This window comes from Panthera leo, chromosome A3 (genome assembly GCF_018350215.1).
Source record: "Panthera leo isolate Ple1 chromosome A3, P.leo_Ple1_pat1.1, whole genome shotgun sequence".
Taxonomy (NCBI): domain Eukaryota; kingdom Metazoa; phylum Chordata; class Mammalia; order Carnivora; family Felidae; genus Panthera; species Panthera leo.
Genome location: NC_056681.1, coordinates 120,500,162 through 120,519,382, shown reverse-complemented (window position 1 = coordinate 120,519,382; position 19,221 = coordinate 120,500,162). Strand labels below are relative to the sequence as shown.

Here is a 19,221-nt window from a genome sequence, read left to right as displayed (position 1 = left end):
AAGTTACTAGGAAACATTTAAAAAATGTGGCCAAGAGAGGTAACAAAAATCCTAGCATCCACCTATAACCGTATCTCTGCAGATGGGCATTGCAGAGGTACGTACGGTAAGTGAAGTAGAAGGTATCAGACCAGGTAGAAAACAAGAAGCTTGATGTCAAAAGAAGCGAGAGTCGGAGGAGATTCTGGATGGGGCTTCAGCAAAACATACAAACATCTGTTCTTAGAAGTGGGGATACAGGGGCGCCTGGGTGGCTCAGTCGGTTAAACGTCCAACTTCGGCTCAGGTCATGATCTCGCGGTTTGTGAGTTCGAGCCCTGCGTAGGGCTCTGTGCAGACAGCTCAGAGCCTGGAGCCTGCTTTGGATTCTGTGTGTCTCTCTCTGACCCTCCCCCACTGTGCTCTGTCTCTCTCTATCAAAAATAAATAAATGTAAAAAGAAAAATTAAAAAAAAAGTGGGGATACAGCCAACTTTCCCCAAAAGGAAGTTGTTCATCCTTGTAATCCAGGGTACTCACTGCAGGTGGAGACCATTTTTTGATACTCCTAGAAAAACCACCTCACAGAACGCGATAAATGCTGGAAATTGAAAGTTTACACGTTAGAGTAAGCAAAGGGATCAGAGAATGGGACAAAGTGCTCTTGACAATAAATATGCAGGAAAAACTCTGCTGGAGAGTGACCCGGAACAGGCTCGTAGAAAGAAAAGACAGTGTAACGCCCAAATTCTACCGAATGCAAAATTCCTTTTGGAAATGGAGTTACTGCATAGTGATTGAAATAGCAATCAGGAACAATTCAATGAACTTGGAGCCCTTTATGTACTTGAAGAAACACCTGTGATTTGCTTCCCGGGAACAGCCAAAAGTGTAATTCTGTAAGCAGTTAAAGTTTGCTTCTTAACTTTTGATAAATGTGATCTGATCCCAAACTCAAGAAGAATATCTTATTATGCCGCTCTATAAAATAATGAATAGAGAGAAGTTCATCTCTTTTGTCTTCTAGTTAACTTAAAAAAGTTATGGTTAACTTTCGACTACTAATATTTAATATTTCTAGTTAATGTTTGTAAGTTTTTTAACTTTAAGACAGACCTTTAACTATCAATAATACTACCAATGCAAATGTAAACTGCATGCTTGAATGCAAAGCAGTTAATTAATTCTAATGGTATTGCACATTAATCTTGGCTTCAACGCAGTCTAAAACTTGCCTAAGCCCTGTTGGTTGCTGGGGAGTCTTTGATTCTTGTGTGTGTGTCTAATTTACTAATGAACTTGGTGTCATTTAGGGCTGAAGCAAGCACATCTGAACGGGTCTGGCTGCTCTGGGCAGCTGGGGAAGGGCACCCACAGTGTTCTGAACAGAGTTGGAAGAACACCAGCGCTGAGATGAGTCAGAGCCTCTCAAAGTGTGTGGTGAGTCACAATCAATGCCCCCCACCCTACCCCAGCTGTAACCAAAAAAAAAAAAAAAAAAAAAAAAAAAAAGTTGGGGGGGGTAGTTCTAAAAGGGAAGCAATTAAAGGACACACCACAAATCTCCTCCCTCTTATCCTTTGCACCCTGAGTGTGCCTTCCTAAGAAGGCACAGACCAGAGACCATAGTCTAAGTGCTGGCCAGAAGGAGAGCCAACAAAGCTAACTCTGATTCTAACCGTAGCATGACAGACCATAAGAAAGGGGACAGACGGGCCAGCACTTGCCACTGGGGTGTGATCCCCAGCAATGAATCTTGGAGAATCTGTAAGTGGTCCCAGGATCCAGGGAGATGTATCGGGGAGTGTGTGAGCCCTGCGTCTTAGACAGTTGGGTTAAGTTTAACTCCTTCTTCTGTCATTTATGCTTGTGATATTGGGACAAGTCACTTAAAAACTCTGAACCATATTTCCCTTATCTGAAGGTAGTAATATTCTTTCCCATTAGGTGGTTGGTTTGGTGATGGGGGGTGGCAGAAGGGACTGCAGGTTGCTAAGCAGGATTTCATGGTATTGCTCAGTTCAACACTGAGCCTAAAATGAAGGAGGTACTCCATAAAGTAAACGCTGAATGACTAAGTAATCCTGCCCCTGGATCATCTGGGTGGTGCTGTGCTTGATACCCGGTGGATATGTTTTCCAGGACACAATTTCTTTAGACCCTCCCACATTCCCCAGAGATCAGGAACTGTCTGTCTGTCTTCTAACCTGGGAATTGTGTATGTTCTATGAGGAAACATTACATAGAAAAGCTACAAGTTTAAGTGTCTAAAGGATCAAAAAGCTTGGTCCGGTGACCTATAGATGCTTACAACCTTCAAAAAAATGGCTCTCCCCTGCCAATAGGCTACCACTGAAAATTAGTATCTTAAAATTTTTTTTAATTTTTAATTTTTTATTTTGAAGAGTATGGGAAAGGGGCAGAAGGAGAGAGAGAGAGAAAGAGAGAGAGAGAGAGAAAATCTTAAGCAGGCTTCGCATTCATTGTGGAGCCTGACACAGGCTCAAGTCCATGACCCTGGAATCATGACCTGAGCTGAAATCATCAAGATCCGGAAGCTCAACTGCTCAACTGACTGAACTACCCAGGTACCCCTTGAAAATTAACATCTTAATGATGGCGAGAAAGCCAGAGGCTTTGTTAGTGCTCACTTTGGAGAAATACCTTTCAGCATTTTACTGAAGCCTTCTTCTCTGAAAGGCTTTGTTTTGGGTCCACCCAACAAAAAGAATTGCAGATAAGGCACAGAAGCCCTATCTAAAACCTCCAATCTAATAGAAGGAAATGACTGTGCAGAAGTCTGGAGTACAGAGGCAGGCTGCCGTAGGAAAAGCCTGAAGACAGAGTCATGAGACAGTCTTGCTAATTTTTGTAATTCTCACATGGCCTATTGTTCCGTCATGCAAAAAAAAATAATGCTAATGCTAATGAGGTAATAGTAATCATGTAATCGCAAACATCCCAAGTACTTATTCCATGCCAAACAATGTGCTGAGAGCCTCGTGTATCTATAGGTTGCTTCCTTTAATGTTTACAACTCTACTAGGTAGCTTCCGTTATTGAAGCAGATTACGGATAAGGGAATTAAAGCAAAGATTTTTCTCTAGGAGATGCTAAAGACATTCATTTGCTTGTTCATCTGAATTTCAGCACCTTATAAAAATTTAGGAAACAAAAATGGAAGAAAAATTGTGTTTTGCTTCTAGATGCTACTAGAAAGGGGAACAAAGAAAACTAACATGACTTGAGTAGTGATTATGTGTCAAGCACGTTCACATGTGTGATTTCATGTGCTCTTCATTTCACAGGTGAAGAAACGGAAGGTTAGAGAGGAAGGGAAGTTCAGGTAGAGCCCAAATATGCCTGACTCCAAAGTCCACGTTCTTCCCATTCTATCAGTGAGATTCTGGCTCTGCCACTAGCTAGCTATCAAAGTCACTTACATTTTCCAAACCTTAATGGTAAAATGCAGATAAAATGTCTGCCCATATAACCCTTAGGACATTCTGAGAAATCATGTGAAATAATTGGAGTGGTATAAAAAATGAAACAGGCACAGATCCCAACAGCAAATAATCCAAATTCAAATACAAGAGATATAAACATAACTTCTTTTTGTAAGTTAGGTGTCAAGACACCTGGCTGGCTCTGTTGGAAGAGCATGCAACTTTTTTTTAATGTTTATTTATTTTTGAGAGAGAGAGAGAGAGAGAGCGCGAGCATGAGTGGGGGGGGGGGGTGCGCAGAGAGAGAGGGAGACAGAGAATCTGAAGCAGGCTCCAGGTTCTGAGCTGGCAGCACAGAGCCCAACGTGGAGCTTGAACTCATGAACCAGGAGATCATGATCTGAGTTGAAGCGAGAGAGAGAGAGAGAGAGAGAGAGCGAGCGAGCATGAGTGGGGGGGGGGTGCACACAGAGAGAGGGAGACAAAGAATCTGAAGCAGGCTCCAGGTTCTGAGCCGGCAGCACAGAGCCCAACGTGGAGCTTGAACTCATGAACCAGGAGATCATGATCTGAGTTGAAGCGAGAGAGAGAGAGAGAGAGAGCGCGCGCGCGAGCATGAGTGGGGGTGGGGGGGTGCACACAGAGAGAGGGAGACAAAGAATCTGAAGCAGGCTCCAGGTTCTGAGCCGGCAGCACAGAGCCCAACGTGGAGCTTGAACTCGTGAACCACGAGATCATGATCTGAGTTGAAGCTAGATGCTTAACCAACTGAGCCACCCAGGCACCCCACCATGCAACTCTTGATCTCAGGGTTGTGAGTTCAAGCCCCACAGTGGGTGTAGAGATTACTTAAAAATAAAATCTTTAAAAAAAAGTGAGGTGTCATCATACCTGTCTGAGAAAAACGTTGGGAGCACAGAAAAGAGTTATTTGTGTTGTTTGGGTGAGCCATGGAAGAATCCATCTAAAAGGTAACATTTGAGCTAAACCTTTAGGATAAGGAGGATTTCATTAGGTTAAAAAAAAAAAAAAAGAAGTAGAGGGAGGATATTATAAGGAGAAATGACAGAGGCAAAGGCATGGAGGCATGAAAGAATGTGATGTATCTAGGACACTGTGAGCTGTAGAGAATGGCCAGAATACCAGGTGCTCTGGGATTAACAGATGATGAGCCTAGAATGATTGGACCAGACTCAGAAGGCCTTGAATGCCACGTTAAGACCTTTGGACTTAATTCTGTAGACAAGTGGGAGCCACCAAGGGTGACTACCCAAAGAATCCACATGGACAAAGAGTCTGAGCAGGGCCTTTTGCCATCCTGTTCTTGTGATGATCACAAAGTCCCATGTTCAGAACATCACAGTCTGTTGCCATGGAAATAGTAATGGGCCTCACTATGGGAATAAATTATCCTCATCATTATACCTTTCTTCCAAGGAACTCAAAGTGTTTGTTGTATGTGTTTTCTTTTTCTTTTCTTTTCGTTTCTTTTCTTTTCTTCTCTTTTCTTTTCTTTTCTTTCTAACAGAAGCACCAGATGGTGGTTAAGGGAAGGAAGAAAGCCTAAAGACTGTTGAATTAAAGGAGATTTCAAAGGAATGGAAGGAAAAACACAAGTTGAATTTTGAAAGGTTTAATCAAAACAGATGGCAGAATATCTCAGGCTGAGGGAAGGGGAAAATTGTCTCAGAACCCATCTGAAGTGGGAGCTTCTTCACCCTTGCTTCCTGGGTCCCTGTCTGCTGCCTCTCTGCAGGCTGACAGTTCAAGCTGGATAATGAGGAAGGAGAGGCGCATGCCTGTGTGTGTGTGTGTGTGTGTGTGTGTGTGCACACTCACACGTGTGTGAGTGTAGGAGATAACATATATGCCAGACACAAGAATTAACGTTGTTGAAATGCTTTTTAAAGTAAGTTGCTATAAATACTGATTTATTGTGCATGTGATCTTTATTTTCAGACAAAACAATTTGTTTTAAATAATCAACAGAAAGTTTTACGATCTTTACAAAATTGTAAAGGGGTATAAAGAAACTATTGTTTTTGTGTACACACTTTCCTATATCATCCTAACCTATTTTAATTCAGTCTTTGAATAGAATACTCCTATGAGGTGGGTAGGCATTGCTATTCTTTTTTTTTTTTTTAATTTGAGAGAGAGAGAGTAGGGGAGAGGGACGGAGGAGGAGGAGGAGGAGGAGGAGGAGAGAGAATCCCAAGCAGGCTCCATGCTGGGGCTTGATGCCACAACTCTGGGATCATAACCTAAGCCAAAATCAACCGACTGAGCCACCCATGTGCCCTTGTTATTCCTTGTTATAAAGGAAGACAAGGCCCACAGGGCTTGTAAATATTACCCAGGCTATTTGTAAGTGGCAGAGCCTAGTCTGGAGTTTGGTTAGCTCAGGCATTTTCCGAAGTTCCAAAAGAGTTCTGGCACTGCCACTATAAACCTGAGAAAAACTGGGCAAGTTACTCTTCCTTTCTGGGCCTCAGTTTCCTATGTATGATCAGAGGAAAAGCTGTGTCCACTCCAGCACTCTTTAGAAGCACGAACAAGAAGTATGAAGAATGAAGAAGAGTGAAGAGCACTATGCATATTTTCTGATGGTCTGTGCTCATCATTTGAGCTCTCTGGGTCCCTGTCTTGCCAGGTTGCCTGAGTTATTTTGAAGGGACCAAGTGTGTTCTGAGGATTGAAATACTTATTTCAAAACAAAAAAAATTATGGGGGTGCCTGGGTGACTCAGTTGCTTAAACATCCAGCTCTTGACTTCAGGCTGGGTCACGATCTCACAGTTTGTGGGTTTGAGGCCCACATTGGGCTCCTTGCTGATGGTGCGGAGCCTGCTTGGGATTCTCTCTCCCTCTCTCTTCCCCTACCTGACTTGTTCTCTCTTTCCCTCTCAAAAAATAAATAAATAGACTAAAACAACAACAACAACATATAAAATGCAAAAGGCGGGGAGAAGCTAGGGCATTGGGGTACATGTAGTGGTTACATTTACACAACACATGTATTTAATGAGTGTCTACTATGTGCCAGGCACTGGCTCATTGAAGGATGTACTACAATGAACAAAACAGAGTCTGTCCATATTAGATAAAGTGTTAGTCCACAAAATCTATAAAGAACTTACCAAATTCTACACCCTAAAAACAAATAATCCAATGAAGAAGTGGGCAGAAGACATGAATAGACACTTTTCCAAAGAAGACATCCAGATGGCCAACAGACACATGAAAAGATGCTCAACACCACTCATCATCAGGGAAATACAAATCAAAACCACATTGAGACACCACCTCACACCGGTCGGAGTGGCTAAAATTAACAACTCAGGAAACAACAGATGTTGGTGAGGATGTGGAGAAAGGGGAACCCTGTTGCACTGTTGGTGGGAATGCAAACTGGTGAGGCCACTCTGGAAAACAGTATGGAGGTTCCTCAAAAAATTAAGAATAGAACTACCCTACGACCCAGCAATTGCACTACTGGGTATTTATCTAAAGGATACAAAAATGCTGATTTGAAGGGGCACATGCACCCCAATGTTTACTGCAGCACTATCAACAATAGCCAAATTATGGAAAGAGCCCAAATATCCATCAACTAATGAATGGATAAAGATGATGTGGTTTATATATACAATGGAATACTACTTGGCAATGAGAAAGAATAAAATTCTGTCATTTGCAACAGCGTGGATGGAACTGGAGGGTATTATGTTAAGTGAAATAAGTCAGTCAGAGAAAGACAGACATGTTTTCACTCATATGTGGAACTTGAGAAACTTAACAGAAGAACATGGGGGAAGGGAAAGAAAAAAATAGTTGCAAACAGAGAGGGAGGCAAACCATAGGAGACTCTTAAATACAGAGAAGAAACTGAGGGTTGATGGGGGTGGAGGGGGCAGGGAGAATGGGTGATGGGCATTGAGGAGGGCAGTTGTTGGAATGAGCACTGGGCGTTGTATGTAAGTGATGAATTACAGGAATCTACTCCCAAAGCCAAGAGCACGCTGTATATACTATATGTTAGCTAACTTGACAATAAATTATATATATAAACAAAAACAAAAACAAAACCAACCAGGGTCTGTCTGGCTATCCTAGAGGGCCTAGAAAAAGAGCAGTCATGCAAGAATTTCCACCTGGAAGCTGCATTTAAAATGAGCCATGGGGTGCCTGGGTGGCTCAGTCGGTTAAGCGTCTGACTTTGGCTCAGGTCATGATCTTGTGGTTTGCGAGTTTGAGCCCCACATTGGGCTCTCTGCTGTCAGCACAGAGCCTGGAGCCTGCTTCAGATTCGGTGTCTCCCCCTCTCTCTGCCTCTCCCCCATTCGCACTCTCTCTCTTTCTCAAAAATAAATAAACATTAAAAAAATAAACAAAATGAGCCATAATCCTACGTGAAAGATTACTTCCTGAATTTGTATCTTGTACCTTCTTCAAGGAGGGAAGGAAAGTTACATCACTTTTAACCTGCCCTAACAGTGAAGCATGTGTCCCCACTCCCTGTGCATCCTTACCGCATATAATGCTTCTCAGCTTCCTGAATGTTTCTGAGGTTTAGATATGAACCACACATTAGACGGATCGAGGCAAAAAGCCTTGCATTTGAATGCTTTATCATTCTGCCTTTTATGGACTGCATTACTTCATGGAATGTACTAGTGGTTGATAACTCAACTGGCTGCACGTTGTGGTTTTGCTGTGAGCAGGGAAAGGGAAGAGGTGGGGGAGGAAGAAGGAGTACACAGAAGCCCAGCCCAGGGATGTGCTGGCTCCTTAGCTTCAGGATGATCTTGAGTCCTTCTGAGCTGTCAATATTTTCCATTAAAGACTATACCTTTTGGTCTCTAATACGTTCTCTCTCGACGTACTTTTTTTTTCTGCTGCCCCACTCTGACCACCTGATGCAGTTCTGTGCACAAATTTTACTGAAGCTTAAGCACATTGGCAAGTGTTTCTTACCCAAGGCCTTTAGGTATGGGGCCGGTGGAGCCAGGGAAGTGCATCCCGAATGGGTTATAAATGCCAGGGGGGTTAGGAGAAAATTGGAAGAGCCTGTAACCAAACAGGGCTTGGAAAAACCTGGAAAGGCAGCAATGAGGAGCAGCGGCTGGGAGCAGAGAAGTGGAAGGGTCTGGGTGGGGGTGGGGTGGGATTTGGGAGACAGAAGCCATTAGAGAGATCTCAGGCATTTTCATGGCCACGGCAGGTTCATTTTAAGGCAAGGATGGAAGGACATAGGACATGGGCCTTGGCCTTGGAAAGGATTTTGGATTTTATTCTAGGAGTTATTGGATTGGATGTTAGGTATGATTGAGAAGGAAGAATCAAGGAGTCAAGTGATGGTACCATTTATGGAGGTGAAGACTTTTAGATAAGAACCAGGATCCTCGACTCTGAAAAAGTCATTTCATTTTGCTTTTGTTAAGTTTGAGTTGTGTTTGGATGCAGGAGCCTGAAACCGAGGAGAGTTTTGGGTTGAACAGTGAATTTGAGAGATGTCAATATATAGACACTTAGTACGTATTCAGATGTAATCATCTAGGGAGAGAGTGTAAAAGTAATCTTCTCTGCATTTTCAAAGAAGAGAGAACTCAGGGTAGGGGGAGATTAAGTACCACGTCAGACAGACCCATACAGACACCAGTAATTGGTGGAACCGAGATTCAAACCAAGGTCCATAATGGGTACAAAGAATAGTTAGTTATTTTTGTTGCTGTATTTGTGGCTATTTTTTCTTGCTGAGGTTAAGGCTTGGCTCTATTACATTTATGTAAAACCAGCTTAGCACCCTAAATAGCCCTGTAAAAATCCTCTGCAATGATAGTCCAGTGCCCTGGGAAACCCCCAGGCTCTGCCTCCCACCTGTCATTGTAAACCACTTGCCTTGTCCTGGGATCTCAATTCCTGTTCCTTTGCCCAGCACCTGGTTATTTCTGTCTCTTAGCCCAGATCCTTTGGCCTGGCACTTCAGTGGGACTCTCTGGCATGTTTCCAGCTTTGCCCATGCTTGCTATCTTTCCCTTGACTCCATCAGTTAGAGCCCACGGGCCAGTCTTTCCTCATCTCTGAGCCTAGTCCTGGATCCCAGATCCCTGCAGCAAGTAGGGTTCCCTGGTATTTGCATGTCTTAAAAGGAAACCTTAGGCAATTTCCTGTCTCTGTACCTTAATATATATTCTTTCCATTAAAGGCATCTTGGATATATTCTTCTTACTCCTATCTTATTTTTCCAGACTTGGGCTAATCAAGTAAGATACGATCTTCATTTCTTTATCTTGGATCTTCTGAGCCTTCTGTTTTGCTTTTCTCTTCCATCTGTCCCTTGTGACTTTTATACCTTTAAAAAAAAACCTACTTTACCTTCTTCTTCTTGTTTCCAGATATCTTTGTTTTTCTTGAAGACCTTTTATCATTTCACGCCTGTGTATTGCTCTCTCCCACACTACATCTGATTATTGCTAGCTTCAATATTAAAATAAAATAGTTTAAACTTCATTGATACCTTTTGACGTTGACCAGTTCTAGCTCTTGCTCTGAGATGTCTTCTTACAATCACAAATATTGTTTGGGGGACAGCCAGGTATCTAATCATGCATTTCCTTCATTGCTAATATAGGGTGACCTTCAGGTGGACTTCACCTATTGGTTATCTATGGTCAACATTCATTCAGATTGTCCAGTAGCCATGCTGGCAGCCGTTTAATATTTTAAAGATCACCCTGGCTAAAATACTGATATTTCTAGAATAGAGGCATACTGAAAATGCCACCTGTTAACTTTAATCAGCCTGAGAACTCATTGATACTAAATGTCAGTTTATAAGACTCTTGGTGGCCCACTGATCTCCAAGTTCTTCCTGGAAATAGTGTGATGAAATGAACACAGTAACATCCCAAAGAGATTTATAGGGCTTCCTTGCTCTGATTGCTGTTGCTATGACTACCCAAGAATCTGGATTTCCCTTGCCCTTGTCCAGGGATTCTCAACCAGGGCACCTTTGACCCTTGGGGCAATAGAAGAATCTCCAGTTGCAGGGGGGGAGGATTGCTTGGAAAAACACATTCAATATTAGAATATACTTTTATATTTGAAAAACAGATGTAGTCTTTTCACTATTCAGACTAAAGAAAGTAAAAATGAGCATGTGCAGAAAATAAAATAATCTCAATGGGGCAGCCAGGGAGAGGGCAGTGTTTTTCTAATTTTTGTTGTTGTTGTGACCCATAACAAAACAAGAAATACATTCTACATCTTAATTTAGTACACATGTGTGTATGTGTGAATAATTAAAACAAAAAATTTTAAACAGTTCTTATTCTTTTAAAAAATAAATTGCTGGTCAGGAGCAACTGCATTGATTACATGATCCATAGTTTGAAAACATTTCCTTCAGGTGATAGTGTTAGAATCTTTTGTGGTTTTTTTTCAATATATGAAATTTATTGTCAAATTGGTTTCCATACAACACCCAGTGCTCATCCCAACAGGTGCCCTCCTCAATGCCCATCACCCACCTTCCTCTCCCTCCCACCCCCATCAACCCTCAGTTTGTTCTCAGTTTTTAAGGGTCTCTTATGCTTTGGCTCTCTCCCACTCTAACCTCTTTTTTTTTTTTTTTCCTTCCCCTCTCCCATGGGTTTCTGTTAAGTTTCTCAGGATCCACGTAAGAGTGAAACCATATGGTATCTGTCTTTCTCTGTATGGCTTATTTCACTTAGCATAACACTCTCCAGTTCCATCCCTGTTGCTACAAAGGGCCATATTTCATTCTTTCTCATTGCCACGTAGTACTCCATTGTGTATATAAGCCACAATTTCTTTATCCATTCATCAGTTGATGGAAATTTGGGCTTTTTCCACAATTTGGCTATTGTTGAGAGTGCTGCTATAAACATTGGGGTACAAGTGCCCCTCTGCATCAGTATTCCTGTATCCCTTGGGTAAATTCCTAGCAGAGCTATTGCTGAGTCATAGGGTAGGTCTATTTTTAATTTTTTGAGGAACCTCCACACTGTTTTCCAGAGTGGCTGCACCAATTTGCATTCCCACCAACAGTGCAAGAGGGTTCCCGTTTCTCCACATCCTCACCAGCATCTATAGTCTCCTGATTTGTTCATTTTGGCCACTCTGACTGGCATGAGGTGATATCTGAGTGTGGTTTTGATTTGTATTTCCCTGATGAGGAGTGACGTTGAGCATCTTTTCATGTGCCTGTTGGCCATTCGGATGTCTTCTTTAGAGAAGTGTCTATCCATGTTTTCTGCCCATTTCTTCACTGGGTTGTTTTTCTGGTGTGGAGTTTGGTGAGCTCTTTATAGATTTTGGATACTAGCCCTTTGTCCGATATGTCATTTGCAAATATCTTTTCCCATTCCGTTGGTTGCCTTTTAGTTTTGTTGGTTGTTTCCTTTGCTGTGCAGAAGCTTTTTATCTTCATAAGGTCCCAGTAGTTCATTTTTTCTTTTAATTCCCTTGCCTTTGGGGATGTGTCAAGTAAGAAATTGCTACGGCTGAGGTCAGAGAGGTCTTTTCCTGCTTTCTCCTCTAGATAGTGTTAGAATCTTGGGTGAAGGTGCACTTTTTAAGCTTATTTTGTTTAAAAAGGCATTTTTTTTTTTTTAGAAGTTGACCAGGTCCTTCAGATTACAGACTTAACTTCCCTCTTTCCTTCCCTTCCTTTCTCTTCTCTTCTCTTCCTTTCCCTTCCCTTCCCTTTCCTTCCCTTCCCTTCCCTTGTCCTGTCTTCTCTTCTCTTCTCTTCTCTTCTCTTCTCTTCTCTTCTCTTCTCTTCTCTTCCCTTCCCTTCCCTTCCCTTGTCTTGTCTTGTCTTATCTTGTCTTGTCTTGTCTTGTCTTCTCTTGTCTTCCCTTCTCTTGTCTTCCCTTCCTTTCCCTTCCCTTCCCTTCCCTTCCCTTCCCTTCCCTTCCCTTCCCTTCCCTTCCCTCCCCTCCCCTCCCCTCCCCTCCCTTCCCCTCCCCTCCCCTCCTCTCCTCTCCTCTCCTCTCCTTTCCCCTCCTCTCCTCTTCAGGGTCTCTGTTACATTTCTTTTATCTCAACTTACACAGGCAATGTGTGAGTGCAAAACTAGTGTGCAAAGGAGTGTGGAAATCCTAGATTATATAACACACGAAGCTGGTAAATTGTAGGTACATGGTTTCATGATTTAAACTTAAACTTATCTGACAATCTACTAAGAGCTTGCTTAATAAATTGATTATGAATAAATATATCATTCATTCATTCATTCATTCACTTTATCTCGTGATGTTAGTTCTACCAGGTAATGTGTGCCCCTCAGTCTCAATGAAAGCCCAGTTCTTAGCTCACCCAGCTTACAGGGAAGCATGGTCTGATTTCCCTACATACTTAAAGTCTCACTGTCCCACACAGGATGTGTCACACTCCACTCAGCTCCCACACAGGATGTGTCACATTCCACTCAGCCTCTTGATATCCTCCCTCACCAGCATCTCCTGGCTACTCTCTTGCTGGGCTTCCTCTTAATCTACTGTTTAACTTAACCTTTTTCTAAGAGTGACTTTCTGAGCTTTTCTTCTATTTCCTGATCATCCAGCTCCTCTATTGCTTTCACCTTTCCCTTCCCCAGAAGGCACGAGCCCAGAGCAGGTGTGTCACCTACCTCGTCTATCAGACAACTGTGCAAGCGTAGTTTCTTAAATCCAATCTGATATTCTTTTTCCTGGTATAAATTAGTAAGATTCGTTTTAACATTTCAAGCTGGTGGGAGGAGGAGAGGACTACTTTATGGCCTCTGAATAAGAACAACTGCCCAGTCTGCCTATTCTAATTACTGGGGGCCAGTGGTGGTGGTGGTGGGGGGATGTGTGTGGAGGGGGATGGAGCACAATGCAGTGTTAAGAGCATAGATTTTGGAGTCGGGCACTTGGATCGATGCTCTGCCACTCCCTAGTGGCTTATGACTTTTCTGTCTCTTTTGGCCTTTGGTGGTAATCTTACTGCCTACTTCACAGAGACATGGTGAGAATAGAAAGAAAAAAAGGCGCGTAACACAGCACCTGGAGCCTAGTAAGTGCTCAGTAAGTGGAAGCTATTATCAGCTATTATCTCTTGGAAATGTACACTATGGTAAGGATGTCCACACACTCAAATCGAAATGGGAAGGCCTTTTTCCTTGCATGAATGAGGTACATCTTGTTGGCTTGTGGCTTCTCTGCTTCTCTCTGCACATCTATTTTCCTCTGTCTACTGATAGCTCAGTCTGCTTTTTTGTTGTTCCTTGCCTCTTCAATGTTAGTTGGCAATTTCAGCTACCGCTGCTGTGTTTTTTAGTGCAAAGATCCAGGAGAGGGAACTAGGCTTGCCTAGTTTACCTTTTTGTCCCAGAGCGTAAGGGTAGGATGGCCCTGAGTCTGGGGCTCACTTCATTAGTCATGCACTGTGTGACTACTTTTGGAAGGAGAAGTGGTTGGTGTCTCCTGGGACTTACTCAAGAGGACACACTTGGGAGAGAAGGTGGAAAATGTCTTGTCTCTAGTTGAACTTCTGGTTCAGCATACATCCTTATTTTGATCTAAAGAGTCCTAGAGGACAACAACAAAGGTCTACCAAGGTGACAAATGGTGCAATTAACCAGTCCATCACTTAAATAATGGGAGTGACCATTTGCTTTATGAAGAGAACTCTGCTTTTCATTAGGAACCCTCATGGGTTCCTAATGAATATACTTTATTTTACAGAGGGTGATCACCTATAGGTTTTTCTTAGGAAAAGTAAGTTTCCTGTTGTCACCACCACTTTTTACACAATACTCAGCCTAGCTCATTAATTTGCATTCTTAGATATATACAAATCTTTTTTTCACTAGTTTATATATTATTGTATCCAATTGACAAACATTCTTCACTCAGCATCTCTTTTTACTTCCCCCTTTATTCTTTCTTTTTTATTTTTCCATTTTGTAATTTATTTTGGAGAGAGAAAGTGTGTGTGTGTGCACATGCACTTGAGCAGGGTGGGGAAAAAGAAGGAAAGAATCCTAAGCAGTCTCCATGCTCAGTGCAGAGGCTGATAGGGGTTCAGTACCACAACCCTGGGATCATGACCTGAGTTGAAATCAAGAGTTGGATGCTCAACCGACTGAGCCATCCCGATGCCCCTCCCCACTCTTTCTTTCTTTCTTTCTTTCTTTCTTTCTTTCTTTCTTTCCTTCCTACTTACTCTTATGCCATTTTTGTTCTCATTTCAGTCTTATTTGTTTTTGCTGTTTTCTGTATATTTCACATTGGTGGACATTCAAGGACATTGATGAAAGAGCCTCCAACCAAGCGTTTCTAGTGCTGCAGCAGCCACATCCAGGCTTCCATAGCACAGGAATACCAGTACGTTGATCCTCACATGTCTTGTGTGTACTTCGATACCATGCAAGTGATTATAAATCCTAGTTCTACAGTTGAGTCTACACTCCAAAATTGTTATCAATAAACTGGAAGACTTGACACTTTATAGAAACATGTTCTTATCAGATATAATGGCCCTGACTCGTTAACTCCTTAGTTCATCCCCCCCAACCCCCACCCAATGGCTGCTATTTGGCTCTCTTCTGGATATTGTGCCAACATCTTAGCACATTTAAAATTAAATTTAGCGGCGCCTGGGTAGCTCAGTTGCTTGAGCATCTGACTCTTGATGTTGACCCAGATTGTGGTCTTGTGGGTCATGAGATCGAGTCTCACAATGGACTCCATGCTGAGCCTGCATGGAGCCTGCTTGGGATTCTCTCTCTCCCTCTCTCTCTGCCCCTCCCCTGCTTGTTCTCCCTTTCTCTCTCTCTCTCTCTCTCTCTCTTTCAGAATAAATAAATAAACATTAAGATTGAATTTATTGTATTCTCCCTCAAACTCTATCCCTTTCTAGCTTCTCTGCAGGCAACAATGAGAACGATGATGGTGAACTGTACTGTGTCCACTTGTCCAGGATATTGTCGCTTGTGCTGCTCTTTCTCCAAAATCGCCGTATTTGTGCCTCACAAAACTGCTATGAGGCTGGTAGAGACCCTTTACAAATGAGGAGACAGCACAAGAGGGGATAAGTAATTTGTCCAAAGTGACAGAGGCAGGTCTTCTGACTGTTGGTTCTGTGCTGTAAGCTCAGGAGCACAACGCAGCACCTCAAGCTCTGACCTCAGGGTTGTTTCTGTTCCTTTCAGTCAGTGTGTCCCGCACGGAACACATCCCAAAGCTTTCCTGCTTTCTCATCTGCAGTGTCCCACACTTGCCATTGTCAAACTAGTTAGACCACTACCTCCCAGTGTGGGCCCTCATCTGCTCACTCCTCGGTCCCTGGGAACACCTCTCCTTTTCTGTTCTTCCCTTCTGCTCTACTCCAGCCTGAAGACATTTGTTGAGACATGAGTTTATTTTACATACTGTCTCTCTTTCACAACTTCTTCCCTTTTTGCCATGTCATTTTGAGGTCTAATTCTGGCTTCCTAGCAGGACCGAAATGCGGGTCTCGTATACAACAGCTGTTAGGACAGTAGCACCTCATTAGTAATTCCCACAGCCATTTGGATAGTAAATATCTGTGGCTAATTGGAAAAAAATCATATGTGTAAATATGCTGTTCTCATGATATCCCTCCCTCCTAGCCTACATCAGCCTCCTGTTTCCTATTTTAGAAAATTCAAAATAGGCCCTATATCCAAGACTGCCTGTTAACTGTGAATTTGCTGACCTTGCCCTAGGTACCAAAGCAATGCAGCACTGAAACTGTCTGTGCCAGCCTTCAAAGATGCATGTAGCCAGGGCCTCCCTTCAGGGGGCAGGTGATGGAACCATCAGTTTCAGTGATGCCAGAAATTTCCCAAGGAATAGGAAGAGAACTGACACTTATTCTGCACCTCCTTGATGCCAACACCAAGTATGGTATTGTATCTACTTTATCTCATTGAATCCCAACATCAACCCTACAAAGCAGATAGAGATGGGGGTGGGGAAGGTCCCCGTGTGGCCACCCAACCTAAATTCAGAGACAGTAGTTTAAGGATAGGATCTGGAAATCTGGTGGGGAAGGGACCCAGGTGCTTGAAGAATTAAGGAGGGCCTGAGAAATAGCTCCTTCTACGGAGAATGGGGCATATTCGGGTAGAAGTGGGAGGGGTGTCATGAGTATTGTCAACTGCCTGTCACTAACATCATCTGCTGACTCTGCTGTGGGGGTTCTGCCTTAATCCTCCTGAGACTGCACAAAAGAGCAGAAACAAACAAAGCCATTTCACTTGAAAGCTATTGAGGCAGAATGTTATGACCTGAGGCACACTTGCTGGGCAGCTCAGGTGGCAGAGTGCAGCCCACGGGACTCTGGAGAGACTAGACACAGAGAGCACACAGTGACCTGCAGCATGAAGGCATAGGGCACCTGCAGCCTCAGCCTAGGCCTTGGCCAGTGGGCAATAGACTTTACCCCTGACATCAGAGCTGGGTAACAGGGCCATGGTCAACTCACTCCATGGGCTGCTTGGATGACTATAGCTCTTTAAGAATGTCACGAGACAGCCACTGGCTCCATGTCACATGCCCCCTCCCCACTCCCAGAGCCATTTGGGAGGAAGTCAAAGAGGCCTATTCCACAACTGCTACTTTTGCTGGCACATTTTCATCACTCTCCGTTCCCACACCTGGCTGGGATGGCCCGGGAAGCAGGCCACAAACCTATCTTCCTCTCCATTACACAGATGAGAAACTGAGGCTTGAGGAATTCACGTCACTTGCCTAAATTAATACAATTAGAAAGTGGCGGCACTTGGATTAGAAGTTAGGCCTTTTTCGTTTTGAAGCCCATGCTCTTCCCACTTTCTTGTTCATTCAGCAAGCACGTATTGAGTGCCTACTGTGTATCAGGCACAGGAGGCAACAGGAAATAAATATAAGATTCTGCCCAAATGAACCCCACACCCAGTGGCAGGGGTTGGTAACTGTTCACCAAAATTCATGAGCTCTCCTTCTTCCCGGACTCATAGCTGGGCTATATTTCCCATCTTACTTTGCAGTTAGGTCTCCGGCTTGCTGAATGTGAGTGGAAATGATGAGTGACACTTCCAGGCCTGGCCCATAAAAACCTCCCTCACATGTTTCTCTACCACCCTTGGAAGCCATGTGTGGAAAATGGCAGAGCTGCCTCCGCTGATGAGGAACATATGATTTGGCCTGTTACATGAACAAGAAATCAATTTATATTGTGCTTGAAACATTATACATTTAGGAATTTGTTTTGTTGCAGCACTGGCTGTATCTTAATTGAAACATACTCCCACACGAATATTGCCTGGAATGGTTTTCCTTGTACCAAAAAAAATGACAGATCAACTTTCCTCCTTTTTAAACGAAACTGCTTTCTGGAGACAACTCTGAAAATCTAGTGGTGTTCTATGGAGAACGATCACCTGTTGGCTGAATGGGCAACACCAGAGACTCACGAGAGAAAGCTTGCCTTGGTCCAGTGCTGCCCATACGAGGGACAATTCTTCCTAAGTATGGCTCTGTATTAGCCATCCCACTTTGCAAAAAGACCTGATGCTAAATCCTCCAAACTGGCTTCTATCAGTTATAATAAAGGTGACATCGTAACCTCTCTCTGCCCCCCTTTTGTTTTACTTTCGGTTTGTTCAGATCTCAGGTTGCGAAGATGGCCACTTCTTATTGAACCCCTTCCGAGACCTTGAAGATTATAATAATCTTTGGACAAACCAGCGGTCAAGGGTTGATTAATTATATTACGGTGATTGTGCAAATAATCCTCACAATTGAAACAAGTGGTAAACTATGATTATGTTTTGGTTCTAGTATAATTTTTTTCCTGAAGTGAATAAATGCCCTATTTTTGCTTTAAATATTTTTAGTTTTCTACGAAGTGATCATTATTTTTTCCAACTGCTAGGATTTCTCTGTCAAAGATTTTTAAACAGTACAGTAAAATCCTAACCATAAATGAAAAGTTGATAAATTATAAAACATTAAAATTAAGAATGTATGTTCATCAAATGGCATGATTAGAAGAATAAAAAGGAAAAGCACAGAATGGCAGAAGATATTTGCGATACATGTATCCAAAAAGGGACTTATGTCTGGAATCTATAAAGAATCCCAATAGATCAATAAAAGAGAGCACAATTAAAAAAAAATGGGCAAAAGATTTCAATAGCACTCCACAATAGAGGATTTCAACTAGCTCTAGACCTATGAAAAGGTAATCGACTTCATTAGTCATCGGGAAATTATACACTAACACCACAGTGAGGTCCTACACATCTACCAGAATGGTTAAAATTAAGAACGCAGATAATCCATGTGATGTCTAAAATGCGGAGCAACAGTAACTCTTACACGTTGTTGTTGGAAATATAAATCTGTGCAACCATTTTGGATAACTATATGTACTACCTATTAACGCTAACCTGACTCTGTGAATGAGAAACTCCACTCCTTGATATATACCCAACGGAAACGAGTATATATACTCACAAAAGACGTGGACAAGAATGTTCCTAGCAGCACTGTTTGTAATAGTTAAAAAGAGGAAGCAAATGTCCATCAGTAGTAGAATGGATAAACAGTGATGTACTATACAGCAATGAGAATGAACAAATTATGACTATTTGCAGCATCGTGGATGAATCTCGTAAAAGGCAACATGGAATGAGAGAAAACGGATACAAAAGAGCACATAATATACGACTCAATTTACATAAAGCTCAAAATCAGGCAAAACTCAGGGTGACTGGCTGGCTTAGTTGGTAGAGC

The 19,221-nt window shown here is 42.6% G+C and overlaps 1 long non-coding RNA gene across 1 annotated transcript; it reads left to right on the top strand.

The window, feature by feature from the left end:
- Nucleotides 1-1,298: 1,298 nt before the first annotated feature.
- Nucleotides 1,299-17,545, top strand: LOC122215136. Its single transcript, XR_006200256.1, has 3 exons — nt 1,299-1,419; nt 16,167-16,347; nt 17,472-17,545. It is a non-coding gene; the product is annotated as an uncharacterized LOC122215136 (long non-coding RNA).
- Nucleotides 17,546-19,221: the final 1,676 nt, after the last annotated feature.